Source organism: Pelodiscus sinensis, chromosome 24, assembly GCF_049634645.1.
Source record: "Pelodiscus sinensis isolate JC-2024 chromosome 24, ASM4963464v1, whole genome shotgun sequence".
Classification (NCBI taxonomy): Eukaryota; Metazoa; Chordata; order Testudines; family Trionychidae; genus Pelodiscus; species Pelodiscus sinensis.
In genome coordinates, this window is record NC_134734.1 from 14,601,085 (window position 1) to 14,619,902 (window position 18,818).

General features: G+C 49.5%; 1 protein-coding gene across 3 annotated transcripts in view; it reads right to left on the reverse strand.

The window, feature by feature from the left end:
* DCAF8 (DDB1 and CUL4 associated factor 8) overlaps positions 1-7,834 on the reverse strand; it is a 56,110-nt gene extending 48,276 nt beyond the window's left edge. For 2 of the 3 annotated variants that reach the window (XM_075907235.1, XM_075907237.1), the window contains exons 1-2: positions 7,663-7,817; positions 6,658-6,728 (exon numbers count right to left, since the gene is read on the reverse strand). The gene's annotated coding sequence lies outside the window, so the exon portion shown is untranslated. Of the gene's footprint in view, positions 1-6,657; positions 6,729-7,662 lie in introns of all 3 variants that reach the window. The other variant, XM_075907236.1, reaches the window with a different exon arrangement.
* Positions 7,835-18,818: the final 10,984 nt, after the last annotated feature.

The window sequence follows — 18,818 nt, forward strand, 5'->3', positions numbered from 1 at the left end:
AAGCCTTTCAACTTAAGGAGGTCCAGGGCCAAACCACAACATGCAGGAAGGTGTTACTGTACTAGGCCTTGTTCCAATAAACTCCACAGCTTCTGGCCAGGGGACCACCATGCAGATCTCTTAAGCCAAAGGAAAAGAGACTGCACAAGCAGATAATGCATGTGATGCTGCAGCATGTGGGTAGTTTTTGGCATCCCTCCTACACCAGCCTGAGTGAAATAACATTCGCCATCCAACACCTCCCATACAAGGAAGTATATGCACTCTACAAGTGTCAGTACATCCAGCCCCCATCTGCCCTGCGGGGCACCTATTTGCCTCTTTCTCCACCAGTGTACAGTGGGGCTAAGAACGGAAAGGCCATGGCCCAAAGTCCGTTACAGACCATCTAGTGCTTGTGCTTAACCAACAGATCATCCTTTGTCCCTTAGCAGTGTCTATTTCTTGTAAAGTGGGCAGGAGTCTCTCACTTCTGGGATGCCCTCACTGCTAGCCCAGCTTCCAGCAACTGAGTCATTGCCATTGAACAGACTCTAGGAGACTTATCTCGATTGATGAATTTGCCTGAAAGTTACAATACTTGGAGGCTACCCTGCACTACTCAAAATGTAACATCCCTAATCAGCTAATTGACTAGTCCATGGAATTCCCATCGACTACTCGATAAGTCGGTAAGAAGGAGGCGGCGCAGTGAGGAACCCAGCAGAGAGGGGGACTGCTTCATTCCCTGCTCGCATTGGGTTCCCCACTGCTGCGGCTCTACCTTTTAAAAGTAAGAGTTTATGCCAGGTTACCCACTGCACCTCTGCCTCCCCCTCTCACACACACAGAGCTGGGGGAAGCCAGCTTTTAGCCAGCTCTCCTCAGCACCGGCTGTTGCTCACCCCCATCCCCTGATAGAGGCAGCAGGGTAGAAGGTGAGTAGTTGAATCAACTACCCAATAAGCCTAGGCTTTTATTGAGTAGTCAACTCCTCTTTTACATCCCTACCTCACACCCTGCACATCATGCAGGTGGAACACTATTCCCACTGAAGTGGGGTTTCCATGTTACCCAATACTACTTAACAGATCGGAGAGGAAAGCTAGCTAATGGTCAGGACCAGAGTGGGAGAGGAGAACTGGATTCTAGTCCCAGTTCTGCCACAGTCACCTCCAGGCACTCTGCCTTGAGCACCCCACAGCTCACACAAGGACGATGCCTATTTCACAGATTTGAGTTGAGGCTTAAGCGCTTTGGGATCACCTCAATGAAAGGTGATGGTTGAGATTTTTGAAGCAGTGCAGGGGCTTATAATAATGGACTAACTAGCCTGGAAGTTGTGTGGCAAAATCTTCAGGACTGCTATGAAGAACATCTACTGGTATTTTTAAAATGTACAAGTCAACAGGATGCAAGTCACTTTGGAGCTGGAAATCTGTTTCCTAGAAAGAGCTTATAACCAAGACATTGCATGCAAGGTGATATGTGTTCTGTATAATATCTGACATTGCAGACTTCTGAAGAGTGCAGCTATCTAGTAATGTCCATCAGTAGAAAGCCCTGCCCCAACCTTGCAAACGACAGTTAAACACTCAATTACACTTCAGTTGTACTCAATACAGAGCCCAATAACATGATTAAAATACTGCAGACCAGCCCATTTTAAGAGTGTTGAATTGATATTTATAGTTCCTTAGTTACTGAACAATCCATTATTATAATGGATACGTAGCTATAAACAGACTAATGGACTAGCTTCGCCAGAACACACAGCATCACAGCCACATTTGGACTAAGCAGCACAGGCACAGAGGATGTGCAGATAGGGCAGCACTGTGAAAAATGTCAGGCATTTCTCTAGTCTTCTAGAAACTCCCTACCTTCAAAATCATCCTGATTTCAGTGTGCTTTACCAGACAGAGAGTCCCAGGGGTCTTTGCAGACAGATCCCGGCTGTGAACACAATCCTGTATGGCTGCATACAACGTGGCCTGAGTGTACTTGTACGCTCAAACCTCCTATATTTAAGCAGGTTTTTCTCCTAAGTACTGAAGTATACCAACCTGACTAATACATTGCAACTCCATGGCAAAACAGTTTTCCTTTAAGAGTGAGGGAAACTGTTGATTTCACACAGCCCTTTCATCCCAACATGCCAGTTTAGGAGTACATCCGAAAAAGGCAGCATTCTGATTCGCAGGAAATAGCTGCACCTTCCAAACGACTACTGAGCACCGAGTTACATTTCAGAGGTGTGCAATATGCAAAACTCAACACTACAGGATGAAAGCCACAAGACAGAAATCCCCATCTCCATCATCACGACTCCTTTCCAGGGTATAGCTCCTCTGCCAGGCAGCACAGCAACTAATGGCATTCTAGCAAGATAACTACTGTTCAAACTGGATCTCAAATCCTTCCAGCGACAGCTCATACACCAACACTGCCCCTCCATGTTACAAAAACAATTCAGGAATAAGAGAGAAATGGGGATGTCAGCTTATAGTTGTGTGATTTTATTTCCATGAAAATATTTTGATTGGTCTTAAGCCTTGCCTTGGAGTGACAGGGATTTACATTGTCTTAGAGCATGAGAACCTGACAGTGAAATTGACCAGACTTAGTACTGCTCTGGGTAGGCAATGAAACTAAAGTAAAGTAAACAGAATCCATGGAATACAGTATGTTAGATGCTTAGATAATCCTTTTAGCTTTAAAAGTCACAGCACTTCCATGGCACCTCCCAATCTCAGATCTGTTACAGTCAGAGATGAGTATCATTACACCCATCTGTAAGATGGGAAAGGAGAGACACAGAGAGGGGGAGTGACTTGCCAAAGGGCAGAGCAAGTCAGTGGCAGATTTCTACACTGTCACTTTACTGCGTTGTAACTTTCTCCCTCTTCCTGAGTGCAGTAAGTTACAACATCCAATATCCTATGACTACCAGATTCACAGCCATGAAAACAAACATCATGGACTGTGAAATCTGCTCTCAGATGCTTTTACCCTATACTATACATATTTCACAGGGGAAGACCAGTCTCTCTCAAATGGAGGCACTCTGACCCAGAAGGATCGGCAGGATACTTATGGGTGACCATCCTTAACATCTGCATTACCTGCAGAGGTGGGTGTTCAAAGAGTGATGGCTGCTGATCGTGGGTCGAGCTCTGAAGGCAGCAGAACAGAAGTTGGGGCAACAATACCATATCATGCTCCTAGTCAGCAGCTGCCTCCCTTTAACTGCCCACCTTTGATAGCAGTGCTACTACCAGCAGCAGCACAGAAGTAAGGGTAGCAGCACTGCAACTTCCCACCCTCCTACAACTCCTTTTGGGTCAGGACTCCCCAAATGACAACATCATGAAATCTCAAATTTTAATAGCTGAAATTATGCAATTTGTGAAATTAACCAAAATGTACCATGAATTTGGTAGGGCCCTGCTTATTACCACCAGTTTGGAGACTCTTCCCCTGGACAAATGCTGCCTCTGATACATATAAAAGAAAACAATTCAATAAACTCAAAGGGACTTTGCTTCTCAACTAGAGGCGACTGCTCTTAGTTGAGCTTTCCCAATCCAGTCTGATCGCAGGTAAGTGACAAGACTTTACCAAAAGCCTGAGGAGACTGGAAATCGGTTATTGTGCTGATTAGGTGCACATCAGTAACAAACATTACTTAAGCTTGTCAGCACTTCAAGACAGAAATCAGCTTTTGATAAGTTTGTCCAGCACCTAGCACAATGGGTCCTTCATCTACAACTGAGGACCGTTTGCACTACTACTAGGCAAATATCATTTCTTGGTTACTCTTTTCCTTAAATATCTGGGGATGGGAGAGAAAGATATCTCTAAAGGAAACCTTTATGTAATGGGTTAAAAACTCTCATAAGGCCACCATGAGATACCTTTTAATTTCTGCACAACGTGCTAGATCTGAAGCACAGTGGCACAGCCATATCCAAGGCATTCAACCCAGAGACAGACACGAAGAGCTTACAGTTTGGAAGCACTTGTGTAGAGAGAGAGTCCCCCTGCCACAGAAAACCACCTCCCCGGGATCCAGCTGTGAGTGTAACTGGTACCATTAACTGATAACGCATTAATTGGTTAAACTATAATATCCCTAACCCAGACCCCCTCCACTCAGGTTCATCCCAACACTGTGCAGAGAGATTGACTCCATTTGGCAGAAGAGGAAAAGTGATTTGCCCTGACATCACACAACCGGGCACCACGATGGCTGATGAAATTCAGCATCAAGACACTGGAAAGAACAATCCTTGAGTTAATCCGAGAAGTAAGTGTGAGTGTCCACACACACACACACACACCACTTGTACCCCTTTAGTTGTACCAGTACAATGAAAGTTCAACCCCCTCGCATGAGCGCAGTCAGAGTAAAAGATGCTTTATCCCATGAGGTCTACACTTTAAACTTATATCAGTATAGGCAGGAATGTGGGAAAAAACAAAACCAGAACACACCCTTGCAACGCAGAGAGGCTGACAAAAGCCCCAACATAAGGGAAGTTATACCAACAAAAGAGCACTTCTAATCACCCCAGCTAACGAGAAGTGGTGTTGCTACACAAGCCAGAACTCCTCCTCCTGTCATTGTACACTGCATCTACACTAGGGTGCTACATTGGCACAGGCTCAGTAACGTAACTTTAGCTTTGGTATACTGTGTTCTCTCACAACTGATGGTACAACTATACCAGTATGCATCATTGTTATACCCACTAAAGCACTCATGTGGATGTAGTTATTCAGTAAAAAAAATAAAGAAAATAACCAAAATAAAGAATGGTCAACTGTCAAGTGCAGATGAGGACTTAATTAACCACCCACAAAAGAGACTTGGGTATAATTTTGGACACTTCAATGTGCTATGTACAAAACAGGATAGCAAGTATTATAAAGCCAATACAGAAGTCAACGGGACACCTTCACCTGCATTACTGTGCTCATTTCTGGCCACCTTCTCCCAGGAAGAGGAAGTTTAAAGTAAATGATGAGAGTCAGAGGCATAGAAAGATTTCTATTATGAAAGGAGAATGAAGATTGGGACTCACAGACCTCAACTATCTGTACTTGTAAACTTTTCTACAAGTTGAACCTCTATTAACCAGGACTCCCTGGTCCAGCAATATCACGGTCCAGCAGGACCACAGATGTTCCAAGACCAGAGAACCTTCCTGGTGGAGGGCTGGCAGCTGGATTCCCCGCAGCTGGGCTGCCCGACTTGCTGTAACTAGGCTACTAGGTACAACCCAGCAGGGCTGCCCTGCAGCCCAGTGCACTACAGTAGGGCCAGGAGCACAGCGCAGCAAGGAAGGGACCAGGGGGGGGAACCAGCAGGGCAGCGAGGCCAGTAGCATGGGGGAAGTCGGCCAGGAGACCAGGCCAAAACTGGCAGGGCCGGTAGCAAGGGGGGGGGGTCATCAGATATGACCTCTCTTGGTCCAGCAAAATCCCTCATCTGGGACCAGGAAGGTCCTGAGGGTGCCAGACCAGGAAGGTCCAATCTATAGCATAATTATGTCACTTAGAGATGGGATCAAGTGATTCAGGTAAAGGATCCATCATAAATACAGTTCTACTGGCATAGTTATTATTCCCCGGTAGTTACCCCTAGTTACCCTGGTAGATCAATTAAAATACTTATAACCAGGGCTCACCGAACCGCAGCGAGCTCTGCTCGCCAGCCGCATTGTCCGGCGATCTGAGCATGTGCAGATCATTCTGTGCATGTGCAGATTGCCCAAACCCGGCTCTTCCGGGTTGCAATCTACTCGCCACAGGCGAGTAGATTGCATTATTTGTCGAGCCCTGCTTATAACTGTGCCCATCTGGAGGCAGAGGGTGATTGTACCTACTTTATAGTACCAGTATATTTAAATGAAGCAATACGATTTATAATGTTGACAATCCTTATTTATCTTCCCTCAACCAAGAGGAGACATGCTCTAGAACCACCCCAGACTATGGGATAGGGGTTGGGAGCATGGCCGAGGCCAGTGTGGGATGGAGCAACTAAGAAACAGCATAGATCAGGTGCTCCTATTTCCCATTTCTGGAGTCATTACAAGAAGCGGACATCCAATTTAGATAAAAGCACAGCAACCCACTGTAGGCCCAACACACACTTACAAAACAGCATGACTGACATTGGAACTCATTGCCACAGGAAATCACGGAGGATGAAAGTTTAGTAGGATTATGAAAGGATTAAGCATTTACATGGATAATGAGAACATCCAGTTACACTACATAGGATAAGAAGAGGAAAGATATAAGCCCTGTTACTGAAGCACATGAGCCAAACTGCTGGGTTTATAGCATAAGCTACTCAATGGAATCTTCTTCCACATTGCCCATTACAGGGTTTCTTACACCAACTATCTATTACAGGTAATGCTGGAAACAGGGCACTGCACTAGCCTGACCCCCAGTATGGCAATTCTTGTGTTTTCTACTGCTTTAACTACTAAAGAACACTGATTCAAGCAAGTGAACACCAGCTTACTAGACCAGACATATCTAATCGCTCATCTTAGAGCAACAAACCCCAAATATTTTACTCACTGGTCCCAAAATAAAAACAACACAAAAAGTTGCTGAAATAGATTAGACCAAACACAAGGAAGTTTTAGAAGCACTCACCTTTCCCACTTCTATTCACCACTCAGGCCCAGCAGCACTTGGGAAACTGGCTCTGTAGATTTGCTGAGAGACTGAGAAAAATGTACCGTTTAAGTTCAAGAAGTGCCATTTAGAACTAATCTCAGCCCCCTTGCACTTTACAACTCTGAATTAAAAATAGCTTTGAGGCAACTTCAACCTCCCCCCTCTTCCAAAACATAGGTATGTTTTAATTAAAATGCAGCCAAGGTATTTCTCTAGACTGGCATGAATGCGCGAGCAAGAGCCCCGATGAAGGGCCCAAGGTGGACACATTCAGTGAACCCCAGAAATGACACCTGCTCTCAGCCCCCCAAATACAGTTCACGAGTCTCCCACACGGGCTCGACACGGTTAAAGCTAAAGCTGGAGGCTCAGTCTCTCCCTGCAGGACGAGGCTGAATAATCAGGTAGCGGGGAAGAAGCAGAGTCAGAACCCTGCAGGCCAGGAAAGGAAAGCTGGCCAGGGACAGGCTGCGGGGCCCCTGCGACACAGCAAGGAAGGTCCAGGCCCAGTCCCCTAAGCAGAGGGGAGGCCTAGATTCAGAGCCCACTCCAGGGGGACGGCGAGGGGGAGGGGGAGGGTTCCAGCCCCCAGCAAGGGCCTTGGATCAGAGTCCAGGAGCTCTAGGACCATCTTAGGTAAAGGGGGGGGGGGGCAGGAGGGGAAAAGCGCCTGTCCTGGACGGGAGCGGGACCGGTGGGGGAGGGGAGCAGCGCCAGGCCATGTCGGGCAGGGGGGGGCCGCGCGGCCGGGGCCTGTCCCGGGAGGGGGGGGGGGGAGCGCGGCCGGGGCCTGTCCCGGGAGGGGGGGGGGGAGCGCGGCCGGGGCCTGTCCCGGGAGGGGGGGGAAGGGGGGGAGCGCGGCCGGGGCCCGGGCCTGTCCCGGGAGGGGGAGGGGGAGGGCGCGGCCGGGGCCCGGGCCTGTCCCGGGCGATCCAGGAGCGGGGCCCGCTCAGGCCACGGCTCCGCGGGGCGCGGACGGACCCTACTCCCGGCGGCCCCGGGCCCGCTCAGGCCGGGATCCTGCTTCCCCGGGCCGCTCCCCCGCCAGCGGCTCCGGGCCCAGCCGCCATCTTACTGCGCCGCCTCCCTCCACCGGGGACGCTTTGCGGCGCCCGCCCGCGCTTTACGGCAGCAGCGGCGGCTTCGCGACACCCGCTCCCTTCGCTGCCTGGGGGTTGTTATTGTAGGGTCGCGGGGGTGGGGCCTGGGACCTGACCCCGCCAGCCCGTTAAGGAACGGCCCGGCCGCGCCAGATCCACTGTTATTGTAGGAACCCTCCCCGCATTAGCCCTCTGGGTTATTCTGGGGACCCCTCCCCCCTGTTGCCCCTGGGTTGTTGTAGGGTCTCCCCCCATGTTATGGAAGACACACACTCACACTCACACTCACACTCACACACACGCACACACTGGTGTGTCATTCTAAGGCCAGGACTCAGCCCCTTCTAGCTGCTCACCTGCCCCTTTCCCCGTGTCCGGGGCGCGTTTGCTTCGTCTAGTGACACCAGCCACTTCCCCTGAGACGGGGCCGCAGCCATGCTCCTTTGGGAGCTCCCCCACCCCCCTGTCATCCACCGTCCCAGGCCCCTATTCCCTGCCACAGCAACACTTACTAGCCAGGATGCGCAGGGATGGTGTCCCTGTCCTCTTGTTTGGCAGAGGCTGGGAATGGGCAACAGAGGAGGGATCATATGATGATTCCCTGCTCTCTTCACTCCCTCTGGCCCATCTGGCATTGGCCACTGGTGGCAGACAGGATACTGGGCTAGATGTGTAGCAAAAATGTATATTTTAATATTGCGTATTTATAAGACTATAAATATGATATATAATGATTTGATGTATAATGACTTGCTTATAAGTTCTGTCTGCTTCTATTTCACCCTGTTTCTGCTGAAAGGCTTTGTTTCCTGTTAGCATTACAAATTAAGTTGGGGGGGCACTCCAAGAATTTGGTAAGTGGTCAAGGGTGGCACTCGTCTATGATATTAATTGAGGAGGTGCATGGTCTAGGATGGATATTGGGGGCAGAAGGGATCTCAACATAAGGTACTGGGGTGCAGGAGGGGATGTGGGGTCTGGGAGGGAGTTTGGATGAAGGAGAGGATTGTGATTTGGGGTGAAGTAGAGGGTGAAGGGTCTGGGAGGGAGTTGTGACCAGTGTCAGGGTGCAGGAGGGGGTGCAGAGGATTTGGGAGGTGACCTAGGGCAGGAAGGGTTGTGATCTGGGGCAAGGGATTGGGGTGCAGGAGAAGGTGCAGAGTCTGGGAAAGGTCTGTGTGATCTGGAGCCATGGAGCGATCCATTCTGCTTTCTTAGTACCTCACATGTAGGCACAGTGGTGATTTCTCATGCCATCAGGGTTTTTAATAGTGTACATTGTGGCTATTAGCAGGGCCTGTGTTATTACTGAATCCCTCCATCCGTGGCAATGCCAATGCAGTAAATGGCAGGGTGGCTGGCTTCCTTCCTTGCTGCCTCCTCACTAAGAGCCAAACAGCTGCTCATTGGATCAATCACAGGCCAGTCCTCTTCCAACCAGACTCCCACCAGGATGCTAAGTACAACTCAGGGCTGCATCCTCTGCATGGGATCCCAGAGGGGTGGCTCAGCCCCCTTGACCTGATCCTTTCTCCTTCTCCTGTCCGTTCCTCAGGATGGGATCCCTGACTCGCTAGCGTGGGATTTCCCTGCTCACAGCCACATCTGGAAGGAGCTTGGGGTGGTCTTTGCTGCTGGTAGCCCAAGGACTAGAGGGGAGGGGCTTGTCATGGATCCACAGGTCTGGTGCTCTTGTACAGCTGTGGAAAGTTCCTGAGAGAACCCCTTTAGCGTGTCAGCCCCCATAGGCTCCGTTTCCTTAATCATCTGGAATGACTCTCCGCCAGTGCAGTAAAAGAGCAGAAGGATTTATTAGATGTCTGGAGCACAGGACAGAAAGTCCTTAGTACAGAGGACAGAAGGTTACAGCATAGTCCGTCCGGGTCTGTTCAGAGCCCAGAGATCTCCTCTGGACCGGTCCTGAAGGTTCCCTGCTTTCAGCAGCCTCATGCTTAAAAACCCCACCTGGTCCCTCCTCGGGCTTTTGTTCCTGTTCCCAGGAAACATGGTCACCTCACCATGCTCCTTAGCTCGTTGTTCTCCAGCTAGTCACTTCTGCTTGTTGCAGAGGGTGGGCCCATTTCCAAGAGCACATGCTCACTGTGTGATACCCACTTGCAACCCCTCGACCTGAGATGGTAAATACTAACATGCAGGGGGCCACATTCATTTGCAATCCAGAGAGAACCTTTGGATCTTCCACTTTGCTGCCCAGTCCATCTGCTGCAACACGTCCACCCCAGCTTCCCTGCCTGCGAGATGCAGGAGACATGCTTTTTCGGTTTGAAAAGGGGATGCTGACACCAGTGACCCCAAGGGAAGGAAAGAGGGGCACACGAGGGTTTGGTTTATATCCTCACAAGTCCTGCAATAGCTTCGATTTTAGAGACCAGGATAAAACCGCAGGGAAGACATTAAGCTGGATCTTCAGGTGGTCACAAACTAGCCCTGCTCCATGCAGTTATAGTTGCTGGAGATCTGAGTCTCACCCTTTCGAGGCAGGAAAAATAGACTCTGTCAACTGCTTAAAGGCTTCACAGACACCACCCAGCAGCAGGGCAGGGTTTAGTCCAACACATACAGGGTTTGCCTTTCAACCAGTGTCATTTCCCGTTGTGATTTTTAAATGTGCTATAAAATAAAGCAGTTTCCAAGGAGGAATTTTTTTTTAAATGACACACAAGCAATGAGTCTGGCTGTGCCCTGTAGCTATGGGCCAATATGTTTAACTGGCTAAACAATAAGAACATAAGAACGGCCGTACTGGGTCAGACCAAAGGTCCTTCTAGCCCAGTATCCTGTCTGCCGACAGTGGCCAGCACCAGGTGCCCCAGAGAGGGTGGACTGAAGACAATGATCAAGCGATTTGTCTCCTGCCATCTCTCTCCAGCCTCTGACAAACAGAGGCCAGGGACACCAATTCTATCCCCTGGCTAATAGCCTTTTATGGACCTAACCTACATGAAATTATCTAGCTTCTCTTTAAACTCTATTATAGTCCTAGCCTTCACAGCCTCCTCTGGCAAGGAGTTCCACAGGTTGACTACACGCTGTGTGAAGAAGAACTTTCTTTTATTAGTTTTAAACCTGCTACCAATTAATTTCATTTGGTGTCCTCTAGTTCTATTATGGGAACTAATAAATAACTTTATCCACCCTCTCCACACCACTCATGATTTTGTATCCCTCTATCATATCCCCCCTCAGTCTCCTCTTTTCTAAACTGAAAAGTCCCAGTCACTTTAACCTCTCCTCATATGGGACCCATTCCAAACCCCTAATCATTTTAGTTGCCCTTTTCTGAACCCTTTCCAAGGCCAAACTATCTTTTTTGAGGTGAGGAGACCACATCTGTACTCAGTATCCAAGATGTGGGCGTACCATAGTTTTATACAGGGGCAGTAAGATAGTCAGTGTCTTATTTTCTATCCCTTTCTTAATAATTCCTAGCATCCTATTTGCCTTTTTGACCTCCGCTGCACACTGTGTAGAAGTTTTCAGAGAACAGTCCACAATAACTCCAAGATCTCTTTTCTGATTTGTCATAGCCAAATTAGCCCCCATCATACTGTACGTATAGTTGGGGTTATTTTTCTCGATGTGCAATATGTTTAACCAGCTAACCAATTAAACAAGATTCTAAATCCCTATCTTCACCTCTTCACTTGGGGTGGGGGTAGGGTAGAAGATGCTTTTACACTGTAAGCAAGGAAACTGTCACCCTCGTTATTCCAGTTTCACGCTCTCGTTCCTGTGACCATCTAATTCCTGCCACTCCTTCAAAGAATAAAATCCCTTTGTAAACAGAGGGTGAGCATGGAAAGATCTCACAAGGAGTCCCAACAGCAGCATTGCTCTGTTAATAAGAGCCATTGGCTTCCCGTTCCAGTGTCAACAGCAAGGTCAGAGCCAGAGAGGGGAGACCATCCCGAGTTGAAAGAAGGGAAGCTGGGAAGGAAGGGGTGGGCTTCTGGCTCGAGTGGTTTTGAAAAGCCTTCGCATGCTGCTGCCTGCATTGACCAAGCCTCCAAGCAGTGAGAAAACTCCATTCCCAGGCTACAGCAGTGCCAGGGTGTGACGGCGCATTGGGGTTTTCCTGTCTCCTACACCCCTGTAATGGCACGGACAGACTCCACCAGCCAGTAGAATAGAGGGAGTTTATTGCTTCTCCAGGATACAGCACAGCACAGATGTAATCTGGTTACAGGGCAGGCCTAGGATGCCTCAGCCCCCCTTGAGATGGGGGAGCCTGGGCCTCTAAATCCTAGCCCATTGCCTAGGCTGCTTCCTCCATGAAACCAGCCAGAACCTAACTAACTCAGGGTATGTCTACACTACAAAGTTAGTTCGAACTAACTTTAATAGGTGCTACACTAGCGCTCCGCTAGTTCGAATTTGAATCGAACTAGCGGAGCGCTTAGTTCGAACTAGGTAAACCTCATTTTACGAGGACTAACGCCTAGTTCGAACTAGCTAGTTCGAACTAAGGGCTGTGTAGCCCTTTAGTTCGAACTAGTGGGAGGCTAGCCCTCCCCAGGTTTCCCTGGTGGCCACTCTGGCCAACACCAGGGAAACTCTATGCCCCCCTCCCGGCCCCGGACCCCTTAAAGGGGCACGGGCTGGCTACGGTGCCCGTGCCAGGTGCAAGCCTGCCAGCACCCAGCTAGCAGACCCTGCACCTGGCATGGCACAGAGCCACCCACCCGATGCCCCCCAGCCCACCCCCTCTTGCCGGGACCAGGCTGGCGGCTCCCGGGAGCTTGCCCTGGACCGCAAGAGGCGGGCACCTTCCTGGGCTAGTGCGGACATCATGGACCTCGTCCACGATCTCCGCACTAGGCACAGGAAAGTGGCCGTCTAGGGCAGGAGAGCTGCCAGCCTGGCCACCCAGGACCAGGTGTGCATGAAAATCAAGGGGGTCCACTGAGACCCCCGACCCTGAGCCCTGAGCTTACAATGGCCGTACTGGGTCAGACCAAAGGTCCATCTAGCCCAGTAGCCTGTCTGCCAACAGCGGCCAACCCTAGGGACCCTGGAGGGGATGGACCAAAGACAATGACCAAGCCATTTGTCTCGTGCCATCCCTCTCCAGCCTTCCACAAACTTTGGGCAGGGACACCACTCCTACCCTCTGGCTAATAGGACTCCATGGACCCAACCTCCATCACTTTATCTCACTTCCCTTTAAACTCTGTTCTAGTTCTAGCCTTCACAGCCTCCTGCAGCAAGGAGTTCCACAGGTTAACTATTTGCTTTGTCAACAACAACAACTTTCTCTTACTAGTTTCAAGCCTGCTACCCATTCCTTTCCTGTGGTGTCCTCTAGTCCTTCTTGATGGGAACTCAGGAAGAACTTTTCTGAATGCACCCTCTCCACCCAACCCCTGCTTTTAGAGACCTCTATCCTGTCCCCCCTCCGTCTCCTCTTTTCTAAGCTGAACAGTCCCAGTCTCTGTAGCCTTTCTTCATCTGGGACCTGTTCCCAACCCCTGATCATGTTAGTTGCCCTCCCCTCTCCCAGCCTTTCTCTTCCCCTCTCCCACCTCCTTTTCCCAGTCTCCCCCAGTTTTTTTTCAATAAAGACAGAGTCAATGTTGGAAGAAACGTTATCTTTATTTTGTACATCAATAAGAAGGGGGGCTAAGGAAGGGTAAGTGGAAGGAGGTGAGGGAGGAATGGGGTACGAGCCCCCGATGGGGAGGACTGGGCTGGCTCTGCGGGCTTCTGGGGGTGGAAGCTCTCCTGCAGCCCCCCAATTTCTCCCTCTCCCCAGATGGCAGCCTGCGGCAAGTGCAGCTGGGCTGATGGCCGAGTGGTGTGATGTGCCCAGTGTGGGCACTCAGGGCACTCCAAGCCAGAACTTCTTTGCAAGCGAGGCACCCCTTAGAACTGTGTGTCCGGGGTGGGGGTCGGGACCCTTTAAGCGCAGCCCTCGGCTAGCCTGAGACAGCATCTCCACGCTCTAAGTCCTCCTTTTATGCCCTGCCGGCACTGCTTCCGGCCATCCTTAAGCCCTGTTCAGAGTCCACTCAATGTGGACTTGCTAGTTCGAACTAGCAAAACGCTAATTCGAACTAGTTTTTAGTTCTAGATGCGTTAGTTCGAACTAGCTTAGTTCGAATTAACTAATTCGAACTAAGTTAGTTCGAACTAGCGCTGTAGTGTAGACATACCCTCCCTTCCAGCCCTGCCTCTAGCCAGGGCTCCACTCCCCTTCTTCCCATTGTTCCGCTCCCTGGGAGATAACTGGTCAGACAGATTCAAAGCCCTCTTGCATAATGACTCATCCCCTGCCGTGCTGCAGCCAGTGGAGGTCACTCACAACCCAAGCCTAGCAACCAGCAAGGTACCCACAGGGTAGCATGAAAGGCAGGGAACAGGAAAGCAGCACCTCTAAAAAACCTAGCCTGAGGCCAGGGAATTCACAAGGAACCTTCTCAGCTGCTCTGAAAATCCAGCCAGGATTTTGGCACCTAAAGACATTTGTGAGATTCACCACTCGGTTCTTTTCCTAAAAGTGATTTCCAGTCATTTGTGTTGTGAGTTAATTCCCTCCCTCTTGAGCAGGGTATGAGGCTTATTAGCTCTGCCAAACAGAGGGAAGAGAGAGCAAGGCGGGGGGGGGGGGGGGGGAGCGAGGCACCTGCTGCCCTCTGTGCGGGCTTGGATTCTCAGGTTGTGGAACCCAGCTCATCCCATCCCCTGCACCCTGCAGTAACCTCACTGACTGGCTCGTGCTGCTCTACCACAAAGCTCAGCACCAGGGCTGCCGACTTTCCTGGTTTCGCCAGAAGTCTCCCGAAATCAGGCTCTACTTCTTAGAGGCCACTGCAGCCAATCAGCAAGGAGATTTTCATCCGCTAAAAGTCAGGTGGCACGGTGGGGCTAAGGCAGGCTCCCTGTCTGCTCTGGCCCCTTGCAGCTCCCAGAAGCAGCTGGCACATCCCTGCCACCTGGAGGGTGGAGAGCAGGGGACTGTGCACACTGCTCCTGCCGTGAGCACTGATTCTGCAGCTCCCATTGGCCGGGAATAGGAAACTGGCCAGTGGAAGCCATGGGGGCAGTGCCTATAGGGGAGGGCAGTGTATGAAGATCCATACCCCCCAGGGGCCACAGGGACGAGCTGAATGCTTTCAGGAGCAGTGTGGGGCCAAGGCAGGTAGGGAACGTATCTTAACTCCACTGTGCCACTCACTGGGAGTTGCCGGAGGTTAGCACCACCTGGCTGGAGCCCACACCACCAATCCTTTCCTGCACCCCAAGCCCTGTTCCAGCCCGGAACATGCTTCCTCATCCAAACTCCCTCCCAGTGCCTGCACCCTGACCCTCTGCCCCATCCCTGAACGTTCTTCTTCCTCATCCAAACTCCTTCCCAGCGCCTGCACCCCAATTCCCTGTCCCAGCCCTGAGCTCCCGCACCCAAAGTCCCTCCCAGAGCCTGCACCCCCTCCTACACCCCAACCTCCTGCCACAGCCCAATGAGGGTGGGGGAGAGCGAGCAATAGCGTGAGTGGGGCGGAGCCTAGAGGAAGGGGCGGAGCCTAGAGGAAGGGGCAGGGCAGGGGTGTTTGGATTTGTGTGATTGGACAGCGACCCTAGTCAGCCCTGATGGAAAAGTGTCACTCTTGCAGCAGAAGAGGCCAGGCAGAGCTGGTGAGTCTCTGTTTCCACAAGTCTGGCACAGTCCAAACCTGGCAAACAGCCCCTTTTCAGGAAGTGGTGCAGGCCAGTCACGCTACTGCTGCACAAAGCCAGTGAACGCCCCAGAGCATCGGGGGAAATGGGGCTGTGTTGCTAGAATCTTTTGTTTGAAATCTAAGGCTCTGACCAGTGGCATGGGAGCACATGTAATTCCATGGGCAAGTGAGCAATAGGAAGGGGGAGGAAATGTCGGCTGATTTGTAAAAATCTACTGAATCATAGTTTTCTTGGTCTCCCCTTCTGTCACTCAGGCCATGTCTACACTAGGAAATTATTCTGAAATAACTAAATTTGAAATAACTTCCAAAATAACTATTTTGAAATAAGCTTATTCCCCAAGGAAAGCAGGAGTTATTTCAAAATAACGGGCTTAGTAGTGTGGATGCTCTGCTTGTTATTTCGAAATAAGGGGAGTTATTTCAAAATAACTCCCTAGTGTAGACTAGGGCTCACTGTCCACCCTGCCCCGTTCTAAGCTCCAGGGTCTCAGGTTAGGGGAAACTTTGATAATGCCGTCACTGGAAATGGGTCGAGGCAGGGATCCTTCAGCGCCCTTTCTCCCAGGAACATGGTGGCGCCAAACATGACAAACCTAGAGCAATTATGCAAATATATCTCAGAAAAAAATGTTTAAAAACGAAGGGTTTTCTAAATTATACCTTAATGCAGGCATGTCAAACCAACTTGCTGCCCTCCCACAGCTAAATTGCGGTCTTCTCCTGAGAGTATTGTGTTACCAGTTAATGTTCAGAACACGATACCCGCTTCATTTTTTTAATGGTATGATTACTCTAATGGAAGGAGTGCTTCAAATTGATTTGCCATCATCAGCAAAAATGCGCTTCGGTGGAGTTGCTCACCAGTTTTGTGTATGATGGGGAAAGAGTTGCAATGCGCATGATGCTGACAGAGCCGGGGACAGCTCAACTCAAGGCTCCATCTCTTAGCCAAACACCAACACACACACAGCTGGCACTCATCTGGCTCCCCTGTGTTAGTATTGTCAAAAATAGGAATTGGTGGTACAAAAACATGCCTTGTGATTAGATTTGATTGAAGGCTTGTGTGAACAAATGGGGATTTTCCTTTCCTATGTTGTACAGGAGCCTATGTGAATCTTACTGTTTTGCATGAATACTGTGTGCCTCAGTTTCCCTGTGTATTGCACCAATGCTGAGTTATAAGAGGTGGCTGTATACCACATGGTGGTCCTAGCTCTTACTCTTTAGGAGGAGTTCTTGGTCAAACAGACAGGCTGTGTCTAGACTGGCAAGTTTTTCCGTAAAAGCAGCTGCTTTTGCGGAAAAACTTGCCAGCTGTCTACACTGGCCGCTTGAATTTGCGCAAGAACACTGACGATCTCATGTAAGCGGACAGGGGACTGCAGACAGGGGAGTTGAAGAGGGAGAGCAAAGCGACCCCACCGCCGAAGAGGCTACCCGGTGAGAGTACAAGCTGTGGTGTGAGTGTGTGCCTGTGCCTGACTGTTTGAATTTTACAGTTTGAAGTGGTGTGAATTGAGAGTCTGATTCCAGGTGAGTGCTAGCAGTTTCAGTTTCAGCTTCTGTGGCAGTTGGGACTGAGAGCCTGCCATTGTTCCCTTGATTGCCTCTGATTAGCCTCAGGCTCAGCCTTCCCCTGTGTGACTCAGAAGGGGGCAGGCCTGACCTAGGCAAGCAGGCTTTAAAAAGCCAGAGCAGTGCGACCAGGGGAGCTGTCTACACTGGCCGCTTGAATTTGCGCAAGAACACTGACGATCTAATGTAAGATAGTCAGTGTTCTTGCGCAAATACTATGCTACTCCCGTTTGGGGAAAAAGCCCTCTTGCGCAAATGTATTTGCACAAGAGGGCCAATGTAGACAGCTAAAAAGTGTTTTGCGCAAAAAAGCCCCGATGGCGAAAATGGTGATCGGGGCTTTCTTGTGCAAAACCGCGTCTAGATGGGCACGGACACTTTTCTGCAAAAAGTGCTTTTGCGCAAAAGCGTCCGTGCCAATCTAGACGCTCTTTTCCACAAATGCTTTCAACGGAAAAACTTTTCCGTTAAAAGCATTTGCGGAAAATCATGCCAGTCTAGACGTAGCTCTACAGTAGATGTCCTAATGCACATCTTGCATGCTCCGTGCAAGCCAGCAGCTACTAACACCATGGTACTTTATGCCAGCAGAGGCCTTTCATGTAGCAATCACAGAGGGCATGCCTTAGTTACGAGCTCTTAGCAAACTAGAAACCTAACACCTACCGAGTTTTGGGGCTGAACACACCATTATGAGGCTACAGAGAAACTCCTGGACCTATGTCCAAGTCTACCTCATGTTTGACACGTATGTAGGAGTCAATAATGTGACCAAAAAGAGATTCCATAGCATTTTTTCTGTCCAGTCAGGGATGTCTTTAGGATTTATGGGGCCCCATGCAATACTATTAAACTGGTGCCCCTATTCCCAGTGGCAGCTCCAAGGGATGATCATTTTTTAGAGATGTGATAATCTCTAAGTTCTCTTTTAAAATCTTCAGCAACACAATCATGAAATATTTTTAAGCAAATTTTAAACTAAGGTCCTGTTGACAAACACAGTAAATTAAAAAACTTAAAAAGCAACAAATGGTCTTGCAGCACCTTAAAGACTAACCAGACATGTCGATGGTATCATGAGCTTTCGTGGGCACAAGCCACTTCTTCAGATGAATGGAGTTATTAAAGGTCCACTGTCAAAATAAATAGGCAACGGGTGGGGGGAGAGAAGGAAAAAAAGGGAAAGAGACAGAGTCTCCATGCTACATGAAGCTGATGGAGGCGTTGCAAATTGTTCTTGAGTACCCATTGTTTGGTTTGTTTATGTCATTAGGAGGTGGAATGTAGCGGGCCATCCAGCTGATATTTTTATTCATAGCTTTGTACTAGGAATCAAACCTATAAATGAAGTTAAGTTCCAAGGCATCCCTGTGTATTTGGCTTGTGGACTTGCCCTGAAACAGTACAGTGACTTTGAGATCCATTAATGAGCGCTCGGGCAAGTTAAAATGTTCCCCAACAGGTTTCTGTGTGTTTATCTTTTCGGATATCTGATTTGTGTCCCTTCATTCTTTCCCGTACAGACTGTCCACTTTGGCCAATATACGCCCTAGGATTGCATCGCATTGCTGGATCACAGTCATCCTGTGATCAACAAACACACACAGGATTTGCTCCTCCTCCTCCATAGCGTCCTACTGATGAGGCTTCAGCTGGTAGTAGAAACCTTATTAGACTAACTGCATGCCTTTGCGCTATTGAATTTCATCCCATTTCTGCCACTCTTGGCTTCAAGGTAATCCAGATCTTCCTGCATGAT